General features: G+C 43.3%; 1 long non-coding RNA gene across 4 annotated transcripts; it reads right to left on the minus strand.

The window, feature by feature from the left end:
* Positions 1-3,106: 3,106 nt before the first annotated feature.
* LOC107268645 lies at positions 3,107-12,202 on the minus strand. Of its 4 annotated transcripts, none has more exons than XR_003059969.1 (5): positions 10,673-10,732; positions 7,326-8,033; positions 6,405-6,677; positions 4,606-6,315; positions 3,107-4,363 (listed from the first exon to the last, which is right to left on the minus strand). It is a non-coding gene; the product is annotated as an uncharacterized LOC107268645 (long non-coding RNA). The 4 variants fall into 4 exon arrangements; XR_003059970.1 differs by having other exon boundaries at positions 4,606-4,925; positions 5,058-6,315; positions 6,405-8,033; XR_003059968.1 differs by lacking the exon at positions 10,673-10,732 and adding an exon at positions 12,097-12,202 and having other exon boundaries at positions 6,405-8,033.
* Positions 12,203-12,620: the final 418 nt, after the last annotated feature.

Consider the following 12,620-nt stretch of genomic DNA (forward strand, 5'->3'; position numbering starts at 1 on the left):
AACAAACAAAATCTCGCTTCGACGAAACTTAAAACAAACATACCGATTGATTATTGGCTCCCCTGGTTTTGCAGGGTTGAGGGCTCGAGGGGAAGAAGGTAGCAAAGCCCGGAATTGAATCCCCTGTCGAAATGGAATTGGGCGGCTAGACTATAGTGACTCAATGTGAACGTAGGTATAATAGGGTACAGGTGTAACAAGATATATAGAGAAATGGGCTTGTAATTCAATTATTAAATTTACATTGCAATATGCTACAAAAACGAGACTGGCATATATATCAATTGAATTCTACCAATGAACAGTTCGTAAAGGCAATCAAAATATATTTTGATTTTGAGAATTTATTAGGGGAAATAAAAAGAGAAAAATTTTCAGCAACGTGCCTCGTAATCTCGTAAATTTCCTAGGGCGACTGTACCGAATGGTAGCGAACAGCCGTGACTGTCGGTATGGTAGGCAGGCAGAGAGAAGCTCAGTCGGTAAGCAGTGGCAGTAATAAGAATAGTAGCAATAGTGGCATCATTCTCCTCCCTTTTCTTTTCTTTACATATGGCGCTTGCTACACGCCATAACCATCGATAATGTCCCAATAGGCTTGTCCGGGGTAACGGGGCTCAACTCTATATCGTTTGCCCCACGATGATTCAAAACCCCATAGATTCGTAGGCAGCATGACAAATAACTCTGACAATGGACTATCTCTTCATGGTCCATGGTCATGCTGCCACCCTCCTATAGTTATAACCTCACATAACCTCCTGTAACCAGTTCTAGATGTATTATATGTCCTATAGGGTCCCGTACCTTCGGCATCCCCTTTCCTATACGGCACGTCCTCCTATCCCTTCCTATGGCCTTACTACCCTCGTGTTATACACGAGCAGATCGGTTCCGGCAATTTTACATTCACGTCAGAGGACCTCTGATTTATTATAATGTTTGGCCTTTGCCATTCTTGGTTCCTCTTTGCCGACGTATCTCGTCACCCGTGACTACTCGCGCGAATTGAGAATATCCTCATGAGAATATCTGCGAAACAGATCTCTATCGGTATAGCCGCTACCGGTCCACGTGTCATGTCACGATATTTTATGGTCATCTTGACGTTCGACAGAACCAGATAAGACGGACGGTACCTACCCCTGCCAATCTTACCTTCGATTTATTTTTTCAGCCCGGTGCGACTGTTTGACAATTTTTCATCCCCATTCAATTATTTTAAATTCATCCTGAAGTTTCTCGTTTCAAGGAATTTCGACGAATACGGGAATGTACGTTGATGAAGATGAATTTTCATCGGAATTTTCATTGAATCGATGAAAAAAATAAAATAAAATAAAAATAACCTCCCACCACTGAAACTACTTAAAAAGGGCCAAGTGATAAAAAAATCCTCTGTCAACGTAGACGTCATCGTAATCCACAACAACAACCCCTATGACCATTTCGTCGAAGAAACTCGTCCCGAGAGAGGTCGAGGGTCACGAACGTAGCCAAAGGTGAGGAAGGTTCTTTCGTGCTGTGGATGTCGGTAGGTGCGTTCCGCACACGGTTACAAGAGAAGGGAGGTTCCCGAAGGTTGAATTAAAATCGAGGGGGGAATTCGCGAGTCCCGAAGTATTTCGTGGATAAGAGAGGGACGGTCAGTGCCGGAATCGTTGGAAATCGTAAACCTAAAGCCAACAGCCAATAAACAAGACAATTTCGCGGGCGCCGATTCCCGGGGAATCCATAAATCTCAAGAGCGCCCGGGGCTACCCGATTAAGAGGACGCCCGTTCTTGTCCTCGGTATATGGAAGGACGCCCCCGCCTTCCTGGCAAAAGGCATTGCGGTCAAACGATTGAATGTCTCCCACGACGGGCATCTTTTCGCCACCTCATTCGATTTTCACGTTTGTTTTTCCGCGCGGGAATTGAAAGCGCGATTTAGATTGGTAGTTGGGGGATGACGTGCAAGGAGGGGGGAGGGGATTCTATTTTCCTGGCTGACTTTAATTCTGCAGGAGGACAACCTTCCCCCACCCTCTACTCCCACCCCTGTCTCTTTCTCCTGCACACCCCCTTGTCGCCTACCATTCAATAGACACCCACCCTGAAGTCGCTACTGCTTTTACTGGAACTGCGTTTTGCTGCTTGTTTTTTCTGCCATTTTTTCACATTTTTTTTTCGCCCCCGTCGGACGGCGTGGCTGAAAATAAAAATATTTACCGTGAGAGCGAGCGCTATTGGAATTGAATATAAAAAATAGAAATTTTGCTCCTTTCGTAGAATTTTATTTTCTATCTTTACGTCGGGTGGTTATTGCGCCCATTGTTTCTCATCATCGAGTACTCGTCCCCTGATAAGTTATTACGTGTAGATTTATTTTATTACTGATATGCTTTTTCTTCGCGCTTAAGGTACGCTGCCACGTGCATACCCGAGATTTGAGGTAAGATTAGATTTTATGGTTGTCGAAGGTGCTTTTGTCGGGTAATATTAAAATTACTTGGTAAATAGAAGTTTCATTTTTGTGAATTTTTGTGAAAATTGATTATTCTCGCGCCTCGGGACTTTCTGAGATCCAGGAGAAGGAAGATGAAATAATACTTAGAATGCGAAACGTGGCTTATACACGCGCGAAGCGTGTACAGTGGATTACCATATGTGGAATTTATGGGTATAGGATGCATCATATGTTTATAGCAATGTAAGAAGTGGATTTATCGGGACTGATCCAATACAAGAATACTTCTTATGGGTTGCGAGTGCTTTAACATGGAAATTACATGCGATGGGGAAGACAATTTCATGGGTTTTCGTATAGTCCCAATGGGAACAAGACAAACGAGAGAACGTCTAAAATTTTATCGGCTAAATATAATATTTCGATAAAATGGTCACATTTTTTTTTTGACAAGCCATAGTTACCTACTGTTTATTACTTATCGACTGTAATTGTGATATTTATAATTTTAAATAAGATTTTTCTTTGTATGCTCCGAAATAATCTATGACCGATCGACGTATATGATTAATTTGCAAAATATTGACAATTTTTGAAAATTTTCTAAATAAACGAAATGAACAGTTTTCATAACTATAACAGGTATATTAAAAAAAAGTATGCGATAAAATTACAACGGAACATAAAGTATTTGATCCTGAATGACGTAAAGCCGTTTTGAATTATGAATTTTTCTGAAATCTTATATCCTGGTAAACATTTCTTTGCTATTACGTAATAAGTGAAACGATTGCAGTTGCGACAGAGTAGACGGTCGATAACGTTCGCTCGTTGTAAAAAATATTGAGTATAAATAGATACAGCGATGTAAAATAATACTACGTTAAATAACGTCAGTACCAACCCGAAGGATTCACAATGATTTAAAATGGTTTCGAATAGGCCCTACGAAAAAAGTGCGGCAGTTTCTCCGCGCGTAAGAAATGAAAGAAATAAGATAAAAGGACAAAAAAAAACGAAGTGTCGCTAGGTTCGGTGCGATCGGCCATTCCGATGGTTTTTTGCTTAGAAACCAAGAGAGTCCAGGGGCTGCATTATTTTATTAGAATGAATTATTCATGCGTGTCACTTACACGGTATGCATAAGTTGCGCTCTTCCATCACTCTCTGACACGTACGAGTTCCGTTCCTTTTCTTTTTTTTTTCCGATTGCTCCAAAATGGCATTTAAGAAAGAATATCCAAAAATTCTCCTAAAAAGTCACTCCTTTTTGAATTTTCCTAAGTTACGGGCAGCCATAATAAAATTTTCATTCTTCAAGATTTCAAAAATCACGTAAACAAAGTCTCACCTAATGCTGTATAATTTGATTAAAAAAAATCTATGCAACTGTAAATAATATATTTTCATCGGAATAAACATTGCTCCGATTGCACTGCACAAAATGCATTCACCCTCTTGCATCCCAACGATGCAATTCTCGGCACGATCGTCAAGCGATTCACGAAAGCGGCGAAAAGGCAGCCCGGCAAAAATTCTCGGTTCCATCCAAGCTCATTTCTCTCGTTGCCATACAGCGGACTGGCCGTAGAACGGCCAATGCCGATTCCGCGTCCGGAGTGGAAGGCTCTCACGATACGACAGGCCCGAGGCCCTTGATGCCTTCTCCTCAGGAACGTGTCATCCCTCAACGTCAATCCACGGACGCAAAACGAAGCGGCGGCGATTTGAATGCGTTCCGGCACGGCATTCCGCGAGCTCCGAAAGTCCCGCAGGTTCCGCTGGGTTCCTTTCCTTTTTCTTGTGCGAGCGCTGCACTTTTTTGCCCCATGGACCAACGAGACAATTAGGGATCGCGTCGATTTACAAAGTGGGAAGCTGCGCTGTACCAAACGGCCATTCTCAATGACCATCTGAATAAAGAAAATAAGACATAGAATCTTGCCTAGAACGAGAATACACACTGTGCGAAATTCACAAAAATTATAAACCCCAAGTACAGTTATGCAATAGTACGAAATCCTGAATCTCTTTGATCGTATTGAAACGATCGTTTCCCACCAAAAGAGACCGAGGACAAATGCTGCTCGATTCGCAGACGTTAAAAGCCAATGTAAACGGACGCTATTACGGGAATAGCTCGCGCGGCACATACCTGAATCGTCCCCGTGCGCAGAAATTCCTCAGTTTGCATATCAAGGTGCCGCCACCGTTTAGCCTCTATTACCTCTTCTCCGAGCCAATCTGTTTGGTTCGCTTAATTCCGACGTAGGGATATAGCCAGGTATATCTATACATGAATACGTATAAAGACCATACGTTTTATTTAGTAAAACAGAATTGTCCATTTCTTGAACTTCCAAGCCACCGTATCATCGTACCCTGTGCCGAGGACCTTATCGCCCTATGTACCTGCATCTTGTGACCACATCCGATTTTTCTATTCGTCTTCAATTTTTCACGTGATATCTACACCTAAAGAATTATAATTAGTACATCAACATTTTTTTGTCCACTTACCCACCTCTCGCCACCCTTCCATCATGAAATGAGCGAACGAGGCGATGGAGGCTTCGAATTAAAAAAAAAAGAGATACAAGAATTTACTCTCTGCCTGGTATCCGCGGATTCTCGTTAAAGTCAATTTCCACTGGCACGTCGTCGTGGCCCTCGTCAAGGCGTTCCACTCTTGCCGCCTAACGAGTGAGTGATCCGGCGACTTGAGAACGAAAAAAGAAAAAGACAGCGATACGCCTTTACAATCTATTAAAGGTCCACATCCAATTTGCCGGTTCCGTATAGTAGAGACCGTTAGGCGTAGGTGCATACGTACAGTAACATATGTAGCCCAGGGAAAGCAACAACTGATTAAGTGGTTACTGAATTACCATAAGGAGACAGCCCGAGTGCCGGTTTAACTAAGTTGCAAGTTAGAGTCCTACGGTAGGTATTAGTGATGGCTGTTAATACGGCAAGAGCAAGGAACAACATATGCATACAGAGTCCCTGACCAGCCTCAGATTATTATGCAGTTTTGTATTATGGCACTTGGTGCTCCAGTCCATTCACCTAGGATAGCATTAGCGTCAGTCTGATTAAAGAGATACTAATTAATGCCTGCCAATCTGACGAGATAAAAGCGTAGAACTAGATTGCGTAACAGGGTACGATATGCGTGTATGCAAAAATAATGCACCGTACAAAGTCCCAGTGCGACCGTAAGAAATGAATGTATTACGGAAATGAAAGAAAAAAAAAAAAAAATGAGAGCAGCACTAGCTGATGATAACATCAGTCTTCCTGTCTTCTTGATCCTGACGAACTGGAACTGGAACTCGAGGCGTCTTCGGGTTCCGTGTCCATGTCCTTCGTGTAATTTGTATCGAAACATCGAGCGAATCGGGATAACCGAGGCGAGTCGGCGTCTGCCAAAGAGCATTGCCAACATTGGTGACTCGGCAGGAGAGAGAGAGGGGTCCACGGACTTAGTTGGGTCCCCCTTGCGCTCTTTTGTTCATAGCGAGGGGACCCACTGATCGCACCCACCGTCGCAGCACCAGCCGGGCATCTTTTTCTTTGCTCCTGTTTCTACGCGTGGAACCGGCTTTTTGCTCGTGCATTCGCACTCGCGCGCCTCTTTTTGCCGGCCCTGGGGCCGCTAACAAGCGGACCCCTACGAATTGTGATGCTGCTGACACTTTAGTGATGTTTGCTCCTCGTTTCGGGGGTCCCAACGGGTCTCTGGACACATCCACTTTGGGCTCACGACGTCCATATTCGGATTTCTTCAGGATGCTGAACTTTCAATGGGCACCGTACACGCTGTCCACAGCTCTGAGGATCAACGTTTACTTCTTTCAGCGTTCTGCAAGTTTTTGAAAACGATTAAAAGAAGTCGTTAAAAAAAAAAACATTTTTTCTATACCGAGAAATATGACTCATTACCCGACTTACAGTCGCCAAACGTGATTCTCGAATTTTTCGAACGTTCCTTCGTCTCGATCTGCAGTCTCACCGATGAAAAACGAAATTCCAATCGTTCCTCATTTCTCGATTCCACTGTCATAGGACTGTTATTCTTTACGACGCCTAAAGGACATTCCGACTCGCAGGACCCTCTCACGGAACGAGCGAAGAAGCCCTGCGAGATTGATACATTTTTAATGCGCGAACGACGCTCCCGGGACAAAAGATCGCAGAGACGCGCGGAATTCTCGTGGCAGGGGGCTAGAAGAAAAGATAAATAAAAAGTTAAAAAAAGTAACAAGACAAACATCATAGCACCAAGACCGAGTCGGACGGTTCGTAAGAACACGTAGAATTCTTGGGTCTCTGTTTTTTGCCTCAAAATACCCAAGGATCCCGAGCAGTGGCCAGCTGGATCGAATCGAATTACAAATCGTCCTGATTTAATTGCAGGGCGACCATTAAAGAAAAATCCTGACACTTGTGTTTACCCGGAAAAAAAAAAAAAATATTTAAGAGGACAGCCAAACGAAGACTGGCCTCTTAGAACCATGAACTATCGCCGTTACGTAAACGACTTTAAAAGACCCTTAAGCATATACCTCACGCACATAAGTAAATAACTGTTTTTACAGCAACGAACTAGCTACATAGTCGAATTAACATTGTGGTCATGTAGATGATCGCTTACCCAGAATTGAAACGGCCTGCAACCTCAACAGAGATAGCGTTATGGAACCATTACGGAATACAAATGCCGGTAGCTATTTACACAAGATAAATTTAATACAGCAAAGTTTTACAGCTTTACTCGAACACCGCCTGCTTGTCGCGCCAAGCAAATTAAATATATCACCATTAAAATTTGCAACTAACGATATTCCCATTAAAAAAAAAAAAAAGTTTCACCTGAAAAGTGCATCAGTGAATATATGTCATGGGATAAGATAAAAATCGCCCAAACACCCAGCGCCATCTGTCGGATAATTTGGCGTAAAAATTGAAAGCGCGCTCTCGGTGTCCTCTTTAAAATGCAGTTTCCGCAGTAAAAGGTGGAGAAACGAGTCATTGGTTATAATAGGTGGGCCCCGACGTCAGGGCCCCGGATTAATTTGAAAGAATAATTGACGATCGACAGCTCACCGATACTCTCTCGAGATAACCGACAAGCTGACTCTTTTGTTTCCGAGCGAGTCCCCATCCCTCATCACTCACTTACTCGGCCGTCAAGGCATCGATTTATCTTCGGTTAATCTAGTAATTAATTTTAAACGCAATATAATTGGTCTGCCCGTAATTTAGGCAGAGTGTTTTTCTTTCACTTTTTTTTTACATATCCACCTCCTTACTCCTTGTCCGTATCCACGTCTCCCCCCCTGTTCCCCGCCTACCCTGCCCAGAGGTCCCGGACCACAGATTCATTCAAGGCAGTGATTAGCCAGAGCCGTTTGGTCAGCAGCTAATTGACTCGTTGCCCGATGGACAGAGAGCGTCGGGAAGTCTTCTCGCCCGGAGACGTCGTTGCCGAATAATTTTGAAGGAGCGTCGAGACGCCTTGGCAGTACGTACTACGTGTTGGACGGTCGGTGGTTGCTTCCGGTAATTGGAGCCTGGCTTCTGTATAAACAAAGAAAATACGACTGTTAGAAAATTCTTTAACTCGAAACGGTATTTCCTTTGTTCGCCCTGTAGGTCAAGCGATTATTGGTTTACAAGCAGCAGGAAAGCCAAATATTTAGAGTGTCCTGTTTCGTGTGTACCGGCAACCGAACCGACTAATCCTAACCAGTCCAATTAGTTGCTGGTTGACCCAGTGATCAGCTCGTCGCTTAAACCGGTTTAGTATAAACAGATAACGAACTGACACAATGAAATTGATGCAAAGTTAATTGCGGTTAAGCTGCCGATCGCAAAGCAGCGACTGTCGCTCCTGCGGACTTCCAGCCAATCCGTTCTCGTGTAAGTACGAACTGTCCTTCCCAGTGCTTAGTACGGGATTAAAGTATCAGGTAAACTTGAGAAAATTGACAATTCACTCCGAGTCGACTGGTACCTCTAATAATAAGTATGAACGTCCATTGATATTAGTTCCTTTTCACGCCGTAAAAAAAGAAGCTCAAGGTATGCGCTGCAGTCGCATCGAAGGTCTCGAGTTCTTACACGTGTTCGATCCACACGATCGTATTTGTCATACCGTAAAAGTTTTCGCTGAAAAAATAATCCAAGGGATTCCATCGGTGCAAACTTTTAGAAAATCCTGAACTTTGACCACCCACGGCCATTTTTCCAGCATCCCAAAAGGAATTTCAACTTTTAGCTTCTGCAGCCAAGCGGGAGATCCTCTTCGTCATTGGGTTAACAAGATTGACCCCGCTACCCTGTACGACAAGATTCCGTATTGTTGGCAGGGACTTTAGGATGGTTTGAGTATTCTTCGTCTGCATCTTATGGCCCTGCTGAAATCACGTCTGGCTAGGAGAAACTCCGTTAAATTGGCTAACGCGAAATCCTCCCGTAGCAAACCGCCTAATCCAATTCCTTAACAACAATTAGCAGCTAATCCCGGGCCTAGCGACCGGTACCGTTTAAGCTTCGTTCACACGAGCCGCGCGGTCAGACCTTAAGGATAATCATCGGTCCACTAATCTTCAGCCATTGTTTCCCGATCTACACCCTACCGATCTTCTGATTTATGATTCCACCATCCCCGGGAGTTCTTACCAATTCCCAGGGGACACTACCAGCAGGACGACTCTGCGTACACCTAACCTCAAACTACCCGTTAATAATCGTTTATCGCGCAGTGAATGCGAACGTAAAGAAATTCATCTCTCTCTCTCAGCAACGTATCCCTATTAAATTGCCACTCTCGTTCATCTCTATCATCCCGATTATTTATGTTCTCAATTACAACGCGTACACGCACGCTTCTCATCATCGTTCATCACCCGAGAGGCTGCGCTGATTGGCGTATTGATTCGCCACGAGGTTCAACCCCCCTCTCGGCCCCTCCGTTCCACGAGTTAATGGCAGAATAAAAATCATATGAAAAACCAAGGGCCAACTTAACGAAAATAAAACTAAAACGACAAACGTACAATTACAGGGTGAGTCTACGGACACCCTTACTGAATGGCTACTCTTCGACTCTAAGTACAAGACTTAGCAAAAGAATTCCCCATTGTCATTTCTAAATCTATTCTATACAGGGTGTCCAATGTCCTGGCGATCCTTGAGAGAGCCTTCGATAACAATGAAAATTAACAGCATACGTTGTAGAGTCCCGTATCGTGTGATATAATTTACCATAGCGTATATATACAGGGTGTCCCAGAACTACTTTTGGACCGGAAAGTGCGCGATGGCTGGAGGTGCCTTGAGTACCCTCTCGCAAACCATTTGCCAAAATTCGCAATAGTTTTTAAATGAGAAGCATTTAAGTGGCACCAATAAAAACAAAGGATTTCCGCAGGTTACAGCAGCGTGGCGGGAGGTACACTCACGGATGCCAAAAATAGCTGCTTTGGAATAGCTTCCCACAAATTCCGCGCTTAACAAATGTTTCACAAGCTGAGCGGGCATCATTAGGATTCGTTGACAAACTACCGATATGGGCATGGGCGTGTCTTAGCTTAGACTGGAGTAGCAGCTACACGTGCAACTCGGCCTGTGAAACAATTGCTAAGCGCGGAATTTGTGGGAAGCTATTGCACAGCAGCTATCTTTGGCATCCGTGAGTGTACTTCCCACCACGCTGCTATTACCCGCGGAAATCCTTCGTTCTGATTGGTCCCACTTAAATGCTTCTCATTTAAAAACTATTGCGAATTTTGGCAAATGGTTTGCGAGAGGGTACTCAAGGCACCTCCAGCCATCGCGCACTTTCCGGTCCAAAAGTAGTTCTGGGACACCCTGTATATAGTCATATATATAATGTCAAACATCCATTATTAATGATCGAGACTAAAAGCTCGAAAGAGGTAACTAGGGAGTAAATGCTGGCAGTGGTACCACACGATCAGGAAGAGAAAAGTAACTATATGGTAAAGAGGGACGCGGAAAGATTGTACGGTGCAATTTGCGCCAGCGTGTGATTGAGATGCAAGTATTGTGTCGGCCGGTTTTAATTTTATGGATGTAACTTGCCTGCCTGCCTGCCAACCAACAAGGCAGCCAACCGTCCAACCATCCAGACTCATTGCTTGTATCCAATACCAAGGGCTCTGTATAACTGATATACACGTATTACAACGTACAATTTATTTCTCCTTAGTTGGCAACACTTTGTAGACATTCCCCACTCCAGCCGTTCTCCCTGCACCGTCGGTATCCTAGCTGAAAATTCAAGGAGTCCATGTGTATGCATCTTACTTCATTTACCTGGATCCTTCTCTAGATCTTGCGTGAGTTTAACTTATCGAAGATCTACTCGCGTGTCACTTGCATTTAACATTTCTTAACTCCGCGACGGGAATCTCCGATCTGGGTACTGGATTAATATACCGGGTGTATTGCGTATCATATGACAACGTACAAATTTGAATGCATGTACTATGCTAAATGAGTTAACACCTCCATTGCTTGGAAACGTACATTTGGTATAACTTTTTGAGGTTAATTTGAACCTGTCAATTATTTAATGCCGTTATTAAAGACGGCTGGCTAGTGCATCATGGCGACAAGGTAAACTATACATCCATTCTTCTCCTGGCTCGAGCTCTCGCGATACACGCAAACTGCATACCTGCTGCGTGATGTATTATTATTGCTGGATTATTGTTTGTTGATAGGGAACTAAATTTATACGAGGTGGCTGCCTTAATGAAGATCGACACTCGGTATAAATCGGTTAACCCGTAATGCACATGACTCGTGGACGAGATTCCAAGTGGCTCGATTAAATTATGAGAAATGTGACGATAGAAATGATTCTAGGGTCAATTGCCAGTCGGTATAAATGTCTTATAACGTGAACGCTCGGATTAAGTAGAGTGTGAATCTAAAAATAAATAAATTAAATTGATATTTCTCCTGCGTAATATGTGTGCATACATCTGCGAAAGGTTGTACTCACTTGGCGTCTTGACTCTTCTATTCGCAGCTCCATATAACGTTAATCTTCATTACATCGGCAGGGGCGACGTTCCCAGACGTAAATTACACGCCACTGATAAACAATTATTGTCAACGATAAAACGTCGTAGCGCGACCAGCAAGCTTTACCCGGGGTAAACGAAACGGTCACGATCGTTAAATAGTCAAGCTCTGAAAAGTACTCAGCCACTTGTAAATTGCTCTCTATAGTTTTATATTTACACTCCAGTCCCGCACTGATATCGGATTGCTATAAGTAATTAACACTGATATTGAAACTCATACATAATTCCAGGCATTAACACGCGGTGCCTCTTACGTGGATGCTCCCACGCTATGATATTACTCGAGATGACACTCGACTCGCGAACGAAACATTCCAAAGCCCATTTTCAGTTCTCTACGTTCCATGTAAATGATAGATTTTTCGAATATAATATCTATCTAGCACCTGGGAGATACGGTATTTATGCGAATACTTAAGGTTTCCTTATATTTCAGAGAATCTTACTCTGAGGTTATGTATGCTCCTTGTACCTGTGACTACTCAGGCGTTTAATGGCCATATGTAGAATTATCAATTTACCTTAAGTATCGCGATCACTTCGGTACAGGGAAATCGCATTTGCGGCTTCCTAAGTGTCGTCTAATAGAAATTGTCGTGATTCCTTTGAACTGCACTGTGAAATTCCTTATTTCTAACTAATTACGAACGCGGCTTTATCTACGATCCATATACGCATTGGGACTCGAGAGTGGAAAACGCAAGGAATATTTGCCTGTATTTGCCGACGCAAAGTGACATCTACGTGCGCGCGCAGCCATTAGTCTTCTACTATGGGTATGTTCCGAAATTTACTGACAGCGCTGCGACGAGCTCTATGATTTTATTCTTCTATACGTAGATATATTATATATGTATTATACAGAGTTATTCAGTTGAGACGCATCATCTGAAGTTAGCGCGCCTATTTGAATCTTATGGTAAAACCATGTTCAGCTGGTGCATTTGGTCTGAATAACCGTATGCAAGACCGTGGAATAACCTGATATATAATTTATATGTATTGCATATATATATCATATATTAATACATTTTAGAACACACCA

The sequence above is a fragment of the Cephus cinctus genome, unplaced genomic scaffold (assembly GCF_000341935.2).
Source record: "Cephus cinctus unplaced genomic scaffold, Ccin1 Ccin1_scaffold0577, whole genome shotgun sequence".
NCBI lineage: Eukaryota > Metazoa > Arthropoda > Insecta > Hymenoptera > Cephidae > Cephus > Cephus cinctus.